This window comes from Jaculus jaculus, chromosome 5 (assembly GCF_020740685.1).
Source record: "Jaculus jaculus isolate mJacJac1 chromosome 5, mJacJac1.mat.Y.cur, whole genome shotgun sequence".
NCBI lineage: Eukaryota > Metazoa > Chordata > Mammalia > Rodentia > Dipodidae > Jaculus > Jaculus jaculus.
This window is the reverse complement of record NC_059106.1, coordinates 7,677,657-7,690,309: the sequence shown is the minus strand read 5'-3', so window position 1 is coordinate 7,690,309 and position 12,653 is coordinate 7,677,657. Positions and strand designations below refer to the sequence as shown.

Below are 12,653 nucleotides of genomic sequence, written 5' to 3'. Positions count from 1 at the left end.
CTTTATGATAAGGCTTGAAATAAAGTGGTAGGATTCCCTCCTCTGTCATTCCATATCATTTTAGTGGTAAACAAAAATTTTAGAATCTACCTGACCATACCTCTTTAATCAATTCTGCTAAGATTTTGGTTGGAAAGATTTAACATCTTGTTGAGTCTTTCAATCCATAGACATGATATGTCTCTCTATTTGTTTGGGCTTCCTTGATTTTTTTTTTTTCCAAGGTAGGGTTTCACTGTAGCTCAGGCTGACCTGGAATTCACTATGTAGTCTCAGGGTGGCCTTGAACTCAAGGCGATCCTCCTACCTCTGCCTCCCAAGTGCTGGGATTAAAGGCTTGTGCCACCACGCCTGGCTCCTTCTCTGATTTTTTTTTTTTATCAGTGATGTGTTTTTCAGCATTAATATCTTGTATGTCTTTAACATTTATCCTCAAATATTACATTTTTAGAGCCTTTGTAAATACTACTGTTTTTTTTTTTCATTTCCAATTGTTTGTTGCTGGTGGATACAAAATTGTTTTGACTTTTGTGTATCTCATTACCTTGCTGAATTAACTTGTTAGTTCTAGGAGTTTTTTTTCTACAGCCTCTTGGAATTTTCACACAAACGATTGTGACATCTGTGAATAAAGTTTCATTTTTATAATATTTCAATTTCTGTGGATTTTCTTCCTTTTTTTGTCTTATTGCATTGGCTAGCATGTCCCATAAGATACTGAGTATCAATGTGAGTGGACATCCTTGATTTGTGCCCAGATGTGAAAGTTTGTAGTTTCTCACTATAAAGTTGATGTTATCTGTGGGTTTTATGTAAATGGTCTTTAATTTTTTTTTTTTTTTTTTTTGAGGAGGGAGGAAGAAAGAGAATGAATGAATACTGGCATAGGGCCTCCAGCCACTGAAATTGAACTCTGGATGTGTGCACCACCTTGTGCACATGTGTGACCTTACATGCTGGCATCACCTTTTGCGTCTGACTTATGTGGGACCTGAAGAGTGGAGCATGGGTCCTTAGGGTTCCCAGGCAAGCACCTTAACTTCTAAGCCATCTCTCGAGCCCACAAATGGTCTTTAAATATTTTTATTTTTATTGATTTATTTGAGAGAGAGAAAGAGAAAGGGAGAGGGAAAGAATGGTACACCAGGGACTCTAGCCACTGCAAACAAACTCTAATCACATGCACCACCTTGTGCATCTGGCTCATGTGGATACTGGGTAATTGAACCTGGGCGCTTAGGCTTTGCTGGCAAGTGTCTTAACTACTAAGTCATTTCTCCAGCCCATGTAAATGTCCTTTATCAAGGTGAGGAAGTTTCTCTCTGTTCTCAGTTTGCTGGTAGTCTTTACTATGAAGTGATGTTGGATTTTGTCAAATGCTGTCTTGATCCATTTGTGTGATGATATTTCTTCTCTAGCCTGTGGATATGGTGGATTCCATTAGTTGATTGTTGAGCGGTGAGCCATCCTTGCATGCCTGGGATGAACCCCACTGGTCATGGTGTACGATTCTCTTCACTTATCAGTGGATTTGACCTGTTAATATTGTATCAAGGATTTTTCATCTATTTTGCATGAATGATGCTGATTGTAGCTTTTCTTCCTGATAATATCCTTTCTCATTTGTAATGCTGGCCTTATGGGATCAATTAGAAAGTGTTTTCTCTACTTCTGTGTTTCCGAAGAAATTCTAGAGAAATGATCTGATTCATTCCTTAAACATTTGGTAGAACTCACTGGTAAAGCTCTCTGGGTCTGGTGCTTTCTGTATGGAGTGTTCTTATTCATGCATTCATTTTATCCCATCGCTATAGGCCCTTTCATATGACAGTTTTACTCTGTGTGGGTGTTGGACAGACACATCATCTTTGTGTCTTTTAAGGAATTCATCCATCATGTTATTAAATTTTCTAATATTAAAAATGCATTTAGAGTAAGAGCAAGTATGAGAGAGAATTGGTGAGCCAGGGCCTCAGCCACTGCAATCAAACTCCAGATGCTTGCACCACCTAGTGCACATGTGCAACCTTGTACATGTATCACCTTTGTGCATATGGCTTACATGGGACCTGGAGAGAAAGTGAAGCTTTGCAGGCAAGCACCTTAACTGCTAACCCATTTCTCCAGCCCTCTTGTCACTAAATTGGAGGGCGTAGAGCTACTAATAATGTGTCTTCATTGTGCTATTCATGTCCATGATATCTTCAGGAATTTATGTATTGTATTTTCATTTCCATTTGGTCCAAAATATTTTCTGATTTCAGTTGTGACTTCCACTGGAACACAAGAGATTGCAGAAAAGACAAACAGAATCATCTCAGCTCTCTGTGTCTGACAAGGCCCTTTGCCCCTTGCTTCAGCCAGCCCTGGATAGGCCCCCTCCCTGCCCAGGCACTTCCTGTGCCTGGTCACCACTTCCAGATCCCGAGATTGCATAGATGAGAAACTCACCTCAGTCGTATTTTAAGTTCCTTAAAGTCTTGGCCCCTCTCCGTGTGTTACTACTTACTCTGAGGGGTCCTGGAGAGCTGTGCACTGCCTCAGCTGCGTAGCTGCAGTCAGTGGAGAGGCAAGCTGGGATGCGTGGTTTACCTGGAACTAGAACCTCAGAGGTTCTAGTGTTTCTTTTCTCTACTGGGGGTTGAACCTAGGGTCTCATACCTGCCAGCTAAGCACGCTACCACTGCATGGAAATTTCCAGCTCTCTTTTTAAATTTTAAATTGTTTTGAGTCAAGGTTTCACTAAGTTGCCCAGGCTGGCCTTGAACTCACTGTGTAGCGCAGGCTAACCTTAAACTTGAACACTTTCTGTCTCATCATTTTGAATAGCTGGGATTATAGGCATATGTCACTTGGCCCCATTGAGGTGTTTTTTTCTCTTCCTCCTTTTCTTCCTTTTCCTTTTATTTTCTTCTCCTTCCCTCTTCTCCCTTCCTCTCCTCCCTTTTTCCCCTCCCTTCCCTTGTTGAGTGTTTTCTTGCAAGGTGTGTGAGTTTTCCATAGCTGTGACCAAATTCCTGATAGAACAGCTTAGATGGAGGCAGGCTTTCTTTTCGTTTCTGTCTCCAGTACCTCACGACAGAGGCTGGCACGATGGAGCAGCGCTGTTCAGCTCACAACCATCAGGAAGCAACGTGAAGACAAGGAGGGGCCAGGACAAGATGTACCCTTCAGAGACACGCACCCTGAATCCCGTGTCCTCGAACCAGGCCTCACTTTATATAGCTTCAAGCAGATTTGAGAGAGAGAAAGCCGCCTGGCCCAAGAGTGAGGATCTGAGCTGAACTTCTCTCTGGTTCTTTCTGAAGGCTCTGAGGAAAGCTCCGTACTGCACGGATGGTCTGGCTTATGGCTGCCTTTGTGTCTTCAATCTTTGTGTCTGCATCCTATTATCTCTTCGCACTTTGACTCTTTCCTCTGTTTCTTAGGCGTCCTTGGGATTATCCAGGCTAGTCTCCCAACTCTGGATTCATTCATTCATTTCTTCTTTATTTACAAGCAGATAGGGAGAAGAGAGGCAGAGAGAATGGGCACTCCAGAGCTTCCAGCTGCTGTGAACGAATGCATGCACTGCTTTGTGTGTCTGGAATGCAACCAGGGTCTTTGGGCTTTGCAGGCAAGTGCCTTAACCTCTGAGCCATCTCTCCAGCCCCAACTCAGGATTCTTAGGCACAAAGTCTCTTTTGCCATGAAAGGAACAGTGGTTCTGGGTCACAGAGCATGGACAAGCAGGCATTCTGGTGGTGTGAATCAGAGGAGGTGAGAGAACAGTCAAATCTGAGGCGTAGGAGGACCTGTGTCTGCAACAAGGCAAGCTGAGGGGTACAACTTGGGGGCTGCATGTGGTTTGGAAGCTGTGGGAAATGCTGGGGGGGGGTGATGGAGAGAATGATGGCAGAGCTGGGGACTACGGCTGGGGCTGCAGGTGGTTTGGAAGCTGGGAAAATGCTACGGAGGAGTGAGAGAGAAGGGGGTGGCAGTGAGGATAGAGTGGGGGTTACCTGCAGGTCCCAGCAGGTGTAACCCACAGGACCTGCACCCAGGTAGCACGTGGGTGAAAAGGAGGCCCTGGGGTTCTGCCTCCACTGAATGGGTGCATAGTGCCTGACTTGAGCAAATGGGGAGCCATCCCAAGATAAGCACACTGATGGTTACTCTTGCTTGCCAACGTGATTGGATCTAGAATCACCTAGGACACATGCTCTTTAGCTATCTATGAGGGATTTTCTAGTCCGGGGTAATTGAGCAGAGAAGACCCACCTTAGCTGTGGACTGGAGTCTCAGTCTGAACAAGCTTCATTAGCTCTGCTTCCTGACTGTGGATGCCATGTGGCCAGCTGCTTGTCATGCTCCTGCCTCCATGCCCTCCCACATGGACTGTGTCCCCTTGGATCGTGAGCCTAAACAAACCCCTTCCTCCCCTATGTTGCTTCTTGCCAGGTGTTTTTTTTCTCAGTGGTGAGAAAAGTAACACGCACAAGCAGGGTGTCCTGGTAGGCAGCTATTCTGGGGACGGGTTTGGGGTGGTGGTTTTGCTGTTCAATGGACTAACTCAGCGTCCTTCTCAGTGTGCAGAGTTAGGAAGTGCCTGTAGAGCTGAGCCACGTGAGAACAGGCAAGGTGGGTGGCCAGCAAGCCCCTGTGAGAGGAGGGACGTCACAGCCCAGCCGCACTGGAGCCGGGAGCTGTTACATTTGTATTCACCGCCCTTCTCCAGCTGGGGGATGATCACGTCTTACTGACTCAGACCCTGGAGAAAAAGGGAATGGGATGTTTTGTGTGTGTATTTGCTCGCTAACCTCGGAGACCAGAGGCTCTGGTTGGGGGTGGCACCACTTCTTGGATGCCTCAGTGTGTGTGCACAGAGGAACCGAGCCCCTACCCCCCCGGAACCTAATCTGGCAGGATAGACCCACTTGGCCATCAGGTTGCCTGGCAGCGGCTGAGAAATTCTGTTATTTGCCTTACTAGGCACGTTCAACCAGAGAGGAATTTGGGAGCATGTGAAAGTCTCCAGGCTTTGAAAAGAACCCTCACTCTCTCTGTTATCTCTGTGGGACTTTGTATAAAGATACTCCTGGCAAGGTGGAACCCCTCAGACCATTGGCATGGGCATGGGCATTTTTCCGACTCTTGGCGTGTCTTCTCCAGCTCAGAGGAGGTAAACCAATCTTCTTCCTCTTGCACGAGCTGGGTCTTGGCCCCTAGGAGTGGGGTGGGATCTCTGGAAGGACTGGATACACAGGACGAGTGTGCCTTTCAGACGGAAGGATGGTCATGTGTTTCTTTGGCTTAACAAGTAAGGTAAGAAGACTAACCATGTAGCCCCTCCCCTTGGATCCTCTTGACCCTGCTTTCCTGGTAATGGGGTTGTAATCGCATGCCATTATACCCAGCGGGCCCAACTGAGCTGTCACTCCAGCCCTGTCTGTCTGTTTCTTTCTTTCTTTCTATTTTTTTCCCCACAGGAAGGACACTATTTTTTGGTGTTTTGGGACAGTCTCATGTAACTTGGGCTGGCCTTAAAGTCTCTGTGTAGCTGAGGATGGCCTGGAACTCTTGATCCCCCCCCAAGTGCTGGGATTTTACAGGGGTGCACCATACCTGGCAAACCTGTGATGGAATTCCTAGTAGTTGAAAGCTCTCCAGTCATAGTTTTTGAAACCAGAACATTTATAACAATTGACACCGACATTCTCAAGATGAGCTGGATGCTGCACCAGCTGCCACTTGGGTTTAGGTGTTGTTCCTTCACGGACTCCATGTCTGAATCGCCGAAAGACAAGTTTTAGGTGCCTCATTCGCCCGGTTCCGGTGGTGTTTTGCCTCTTAGCCTTGGCACTCCAGTTGTATTTTCTCTTGCGCTTGGAAGGGTAGCCACGTGGAAGGTGGAAGGCCTTAGAGCCACAGCGGCGGCCCAGGGTGTGCCACTTACTGTGATGCTTTCCAAACGACAACGTGCCCTTCGCCATCTTGCTTCTGCTGCCTAGACCAAAGAGCTTTCTTTCTTTTCATAGAGAATTTTATTTTACTGAGATATTATGCAGCCCAAGCTGGCCTCAGACTCATTATGTATCCAAAGCTGGCCTCAGACTCATTATGTATCCAAAGCTGGCCTCAGACTCTTGACCCTTCTGCCTCATCCCCTCAGTGCCGGCTTACAGGTGTGCACCGCCGTGCCCGGCTCTGCCTGGGCAGCATCGCGTTTGGCCCTTAATTTCTGTGCCCATCACTGCACATAGTATTACACTGAGGTGAGTCAAGGTGTGAAAATTAAACAACCTCCCCAAAGTCCTTGACTTTCAGGGCTAGAGCCCAGATAGAAACTAGATCCTGAGGTCCCCCGGGAGGAGGAAGGAGTAACTTAGGTACAGCTAACCTGCCGAAAGTCTAACGTGCTGTTCGTCAGCCTTCGGCTCTCTGAGACATAACTGCTGTCAGCTTCTGCCGTAGGTGAGTCACTGGGCTCCACAGGCACTGGACACGGAGCACAGGGCCCCCCAAAACATGCCTGTAGCCGTGGGTTGTTGCTGGGCTGCTCCCCAGTCACCTCACTGCACTCACGAAAAACTGTTTCATGACGTCTGTCCGGCTTTCCTGGTTCCACCCAGGTCTGCATAGGGGACCTTTCTAAGCTGTTTGACATTCAGAGCTTGAAAAAGTCTTTTAATGTATAAAGGCTTCAATAAGTCTGTGAGAGGGAAAAAAAAAATCTATTTAACTTTGTGGCATTTCTCCAAGTTACCTGACACTTGTTTGTTCAGGTGTCACATATTGTTTTTTTCTCTTTTGAGGTAACTGTAGCATCTTTTAGGCCCAGTGAGCTCTTACTTCAGAACTACCTCATTCCAGTGACGTAGGAAAGTGAGCCCCATCCCTGCAGATCCCGGGAAGGCCTGCTGACTAGGAATGAACAATCGTTTACTCAGAGCCGGGGATGCGGTTGGTAGAGTCCTGGCTCCATCTTCAACACTGCATAGATTGGGTTTGGTGGTTCATGCCTCTAATCCCAGCATTTAGGAAGCAGAGGCAGGAGGATCAAAAGTTCAAGGTCATCCTTGGCTATACTGCATGTTCAAAGTCAGCTTGGGCTACTTGAGATCCAACCAAAGGGTGTGGGGAGAAAGAAGAAGGAAGGAAGGGGGGAGGGAGGGAGGGAGGGAGGGAGGGAGGAAGGGAGGGAGGGGGGAGGAAAGAAGGAAGGCAGGCAGGCTGCTTTCTCACACCTGCTAATGCAGCCAGACAGAGGCCTTGTCTCTGACTTTGAGATTCACACGTCTCCCCTCCTCACGAGACGCTCAGGAGGCAGCAGGCTGGTGATGCAGACTCTTGGCTGGGACTCCCGATCTCGTGGCCCCGTCAGCACTGTTACCTCCAGGGGCCCCTGACGCCAGCTGCGGATCTGTGCAGGGGGGCGTCGGTGCCTTACAGCCCTGGAGCAGGTCATGCCGGGCTCGGGGGAGGCTTGGCTTTCTGGGAACGACCGAGCCCCGGTTTCAGACAGCTCACCTTGTTGGTAACGGAGAGTCGCTTTTCCTTTGCTGTTACTGAAACACTGCTGAAGTCTCAGGAGAAGGTGGGGCTGGAGTTTGCATGTGAGGGCAAAGCCCTCCTGCTGCCCAGGCCTTTCCCTGTATTCTTACAAGGCCTGCTCTCAGTCTCCCGAGGTTACAAAACACGGCCGATGGGATTGTGGAGTGGGTGCCGTGTGGAAGCTGCCAGCCCGGGTGGCTTCTGCCCGCGCAGACCCTCCTGTTTCAGACCAGGTCCCCTCCCCCCGCACCTCTTACCAGGGCTTGGCTCCTCAGTTCTGTGGCTCCTCCTCCCAGCGAAGCCCTGCCAATCGTGTGTGGCTTCCCCACGAACACTCGCAAGCTCTACCGCGGGCAAGTTCTTTTGTGGGACTTGTGCTGGGCTTTTAATGGCTCCGCTGGGAAGGGGGCTGTTTTCCTCAGCTCCTCCCTCCTTGTCTCTCCCTGCCGTGGTACTCTCGGTTGCAGAGGGAGGGACACCAAGCAGTGGTGGAGAGTGGACATCAACTCAACAGGTGTAAGTAGGGAGCACAGCTCCTCACAGGGCCTTAGTGCAGATTAGGGAGTGGGTGTGGGCAAGCTTATGTGGAGTAGGTACCCCCGCCCCACTGCCAAGGGCAACTCCTGCCCTGTCTGCGTGCAGCTCCTGGCCTGCGGCTGGCCTAGCACACGTATGCCTGCATGGCTCCCTCGACGACACCTGTGCAAACACTTGGTACCTGTGTAGAGCATACCTTTAGGCTTCAGGGCTTATGGGTCGTGCTCCCTTGTATCCTGTGTTAATTTTCAGGGGATTGGCACATATAAATCTTAGAGTCAAACTGCTTGAGTTCAAATCCTCTCTCCTTCCCTCACTCAGGCTGGTCACCTGAGCCTTATCTTTCTACCTGTAAATGGGAATGCAGGTGGGCTTTCTTGAGCTGTCATGAGACTGGAATGTGGGAGGGTTCAACAAATGCTGTCACCACCGTCACTTCCATTTTATGAAGGAGGAGATAAGATGGTGATTGGCGTGGGCCACTTGCTTCTTACTGGAAAGGGCAGGACTGACTGGGGCATGCATGTGATTTTGGTTAGTCCTCAGTATTCCAGTCGCTTCTCATGGTCAAAGGAGTGAATCCCAGTGAGGGTTGGGGATATAATACAGTCAGTAAAGTGTTTGCCTCACATATATGAAGACCTGAACCCACATAGATGCCAGGCATGGTAGCATGTACTTGTAATTCCAGTGCTGGGGAGGTGGAGAGAAGAGGGTCCCTGGAGATAGCTGGCCAGGCAGTCCAGCCAACGTAGGTCCAGGCCAATGAGAGAGCGTGCCTCAAACAAGGCAGACAGAACCTGAGGAATGACACCCAAGGTTATCTTTCAGCCTCACTCACATGCATATGCCACACATGCCCATGCCAAAAGTAATAATTAATTACAAAAAGAAAAGAGCCAGGCGAGATGGCACAAGCCTTTAATCCCAGCCCTTGGAAGACTGAGATAGGAGAATCACAGTTAATTGGAAGCCAACCCAAGTTACAGAGAATTCCAGGTCAGCCTGGGTTAGAGTGAGACAGCCTTAAAAGAATAAAATCAATAAATAAATAGATTAATGAATAAATAAAAAGTGGCAGACAACAGACTCCAGTTGGGGTGATTCTGGGCTGAGGGTAGGGGTGTGAGCACTCGCAGGTGTGAAGGTTACACTGGCCTCCTCACTCTTCCAGTGCCCTGGGGTGACCTGACAGTCCCTCAAGAACAGCTCTTGCAGGATGCTTGGTGACCCCTGGTGGTGACCGATTGCTTTAAGCGCTTTTCCTGAGGGATGCAAGCTGGGAGGAGGAAGCCGCTTTGGAATTGGTCCTCCGGAATCGCATAGGATGCTGACAGCGGCCTTCCCAGCCCCACAGCACAGTTCAGTTCCGATTGCTGTCCTCTTACGAATTAGCAAATGCCTTACTGTTTGGGTCCAGCTCACACCTTCTCCAGCCCCCAGGCCTGAGGCTCACCTCACCTCTGCCTCTCTGCACCTCACTGCCTTCTTTCTTCTTTTGTGCACAGCAGCCATGAGAGGGCAGTATGGGCAGTCTGAACTTTCGTTTTCTCAAGTTGGGGACAAAGGGGCAAAGGAATCCTGATGGGTGGAGGTGACAGCCCAGAGGGCCATCTGTGTCTCCAAGTCAAACGAGGGCTTCTGGAGTGCCCTGCCCTCCCTTGGGCCTAACCTATTGCCCTTACCATAGCTAGGTCTGCATGCGCGGCCTCAGATCTTAATTTCTCTTTTTCTTTCCTTCCTACATAGCAAATGAAAACAAAATCTCCTCAAATGTTTTTAAAACATGGTATTTTGAGGATTCGGATTAGGCCATGGGTGGAAATGTGATTGCTTTCTTTTCTTTCTTTTTTTTTTTTTTTTTTTAAAAAAAAACCAACAAGGCATGTGTGCATGCACTTTGTGCGTGCATGCATGCGTGTGTGTGTGTGTGTGTGTGTGTGTGTAGGTACATGTGCATGTGGGGCCTGGAGCACCACTTTGGTGGTGTTTCTCAGGAAAACCGTACACGTTTTTTGAGACAGAGCCCCTCTCTCTGGCATAGATCGCCAGCTTGGTTAGACTGTCTAGCCCGCAGAGCTCGGGCACCCTCTGTCCACCTCCGCAGTGCTAGGGCTACGCGTGTGTGCCGCCACACTCAGCATTTTGTTTTAGGGAGTTCTAGGGATTAAACTCAGGTCCTTATGCTGTTTTTCGAGGTAGGGTCTCACCCTAGCTCAGCTGACCTGGAATTCACTATGTAGTCTCAGGGTGGCCTCGAACTCACGGCGATCCTCCTACGTGCTGGGAGTAAAGGTGTGCACCACCACACCTGGCAGGCAGGACCTTATGCTTTTTTTTTTTGTTTTTTGAGGTAGGGTCTCACTCTGGTCCAGGCTGACCTGGAATTAACTCTGTAGTCTCAGGGTGGCCTTGAACTCATGGCGATCCTCCTACCTCTGCCTCCCGAGTGCTGGGATTAAAGGCGTGCGCCACCACGCCCGGCTTGACCTTATGCTTTTGAGGCAAGTTCTTTGCTGACTGAGCTGTCCCCTCAACCTTTGGTTGTTTTGGTATTATTATTATTCAGTTACATTGGTGTGGGTGGGGGGATAAGGGTAGGCCCAAGTGCATTTTTTAAGCAGTAGTACACACACAGCCACCATGTGCCTTTTACCTAGTCCCTCCCAGTGCAAAGCAGAGCACAGCATCATTACCAGGACATAAATATGGAGGCAATCACACACACACACATGCACGCACAAAGTGCATATAGTCATAGCCAGTTGACAATCACTGTTTCATTCTCATGTCTATAATTTTGTCATTTCAAGAGTGACATGCAGAGGGTAGGAACAGAGCTCAGAGGAAGAGCGCTTGCCTGACATGATCTTCACGGCTCTGGGATTCGTCATTAGAACTGAGAAAATAAAGTACTTTTCCCTCACCATAATCTCTGGAGATTCATCCAAGTTGTGCCCATGCCAGTAATCCATTCCTTTAAAACAATTCAGTTTGGCATGGTGGTGCACGCCTTTAATCCCAGCATTTGGGAGGCTGAGGTAGGAGGATTGCTGTGAGTTTGAGGTCAGCATGGGCTAGAGCACGATCCTACTTCAAAAAACCAAAACCAAACCAAACAAAACACTTCATACTATTTCATTTTATGGCTATACCACAGTCTGATGGTTGACATACTGAAGACCATGCCCAGTTTTGAGCTGTTATGAATAAACTTGCTATTATGCACAGGTTTCTATGTAAATATATGGTTTTATTTCTCTGAGGTAAATGCCCAGAGGTTCAAATACTGGTTTGTATGGTATTTTTTAAAAATTGCATTAGTTCATTTCATTAAAGTTGTCAAATGTATGTGTGCAACTGTTTCTATTTTTTGGCTTTTTTTTTGTTTTGTTTTGTTTTGGTTTTTCGAGGTAGGGTCTCACTCTGGTCCAGGCTGACCTGGAATTAACTCTGTAGTCTCAGGGTGGCCTTGAACTCACGGCGATCCTCCTACCTCTGCCTCCCGAGTGCTGGGATTAAAGGCGTGCGCCACCACGCCCGGCATGGCTTTTTGAAACGGGGTCTCAGTCTATAGCCCAGGCTGGCTGGCCTTGAACTACTGCCATCCTCCCACCTCAGCCTCCTGAGTGCTGAGATTAAAGGCGTGTGCTACCACGCCTCTCTTGTTTTGGATTCCTTTTTCTCTTCTTTAACTGTGTTCATAGATGGGCATGTAGATGATTAGTTTAGATAGATATCTGAATTATGAATTAAGTGCTATACTGTTGAGACTGTCTCACACTGTAGCTCAGGTTGGTCTGGAACTAACTGTGTATCACAGACTGGCCTTGAACTTGTGATAATTCCCCTGCCTCTACCTTCCAAGTGCTGGGATTAAAGGCATGAGCCATCATACCTTGCGTTTCCTCATTTCTTTGATGTATCACCTTTTCATTTCCATTCAGTTGAATTTAAAATGTTCTTTTGTGTTTCTTTTGAGACTTCCTCTCTAGGGATCTAGGGATTATTTAGACAAGCTTATTTCATCATGGGAACTTACTTTGTCCAAATGTTGCAAATTTCCATATTATCTTTCCGTCGTTGCTTTATTGTGGTCAGAGCAGTGCTGAAAGCTCCGGCTGTAGTTGAAGACCTACCTGTTTGGCTTTGTGTATTGTGAGGTTGCTAATCATCTGTGCATGTGTGTTTAGAACTGCTGTCTCCTTAGAATAATGGTCCTAATATCATGTCACTTTCTGGTTCTTCTAATCTTCTTTAAAGTCTTTAACTGATTGGAAAATACCCATGAATAAAATAGCTTTCTTTTCACTGTTTACATAATGGGGTTTTCTCAGTTTCTCATTTTAAATCTACCTATATGATTAATTGTTTTTATTACAGACAATGGAACTATGGACCACGTTTTAGAGACCATTCTGCAGATCTTTGACTTTTCAGTGCTATTTTTAGATTGTTTATATTGAATGTAAACTTTGATATATGTTAGGGCTAAGTCTATTATTTTCTGTTTATTGTGGTTTATTTTTCATTTTCCCATTTGTGGCCAATGACTTATCTGACATGTATCCTTTAGTGGGAGT

General features: G+C 47.5%; 1 protein-coding gene and 1 pseudogene across 1 annotated transcript in view; one reads left to right on the top strand and one right to left on the bottom strand.

The window, feature by feature from the left end:
* Arhgef4 (Rho guanine nucleotide exchange factor 4) overlaps nucleotides 1-12,653 on the top strand; it is a 147,514-nt gene that overhangs the window by 14,519 nt on the left and 120,342 nt on the right. The window lies entirely within an intron of this gene.
* On the bottom strand, nucleotides 5,698-5,972 carry LOC123460887 (annotated as a pseudogene).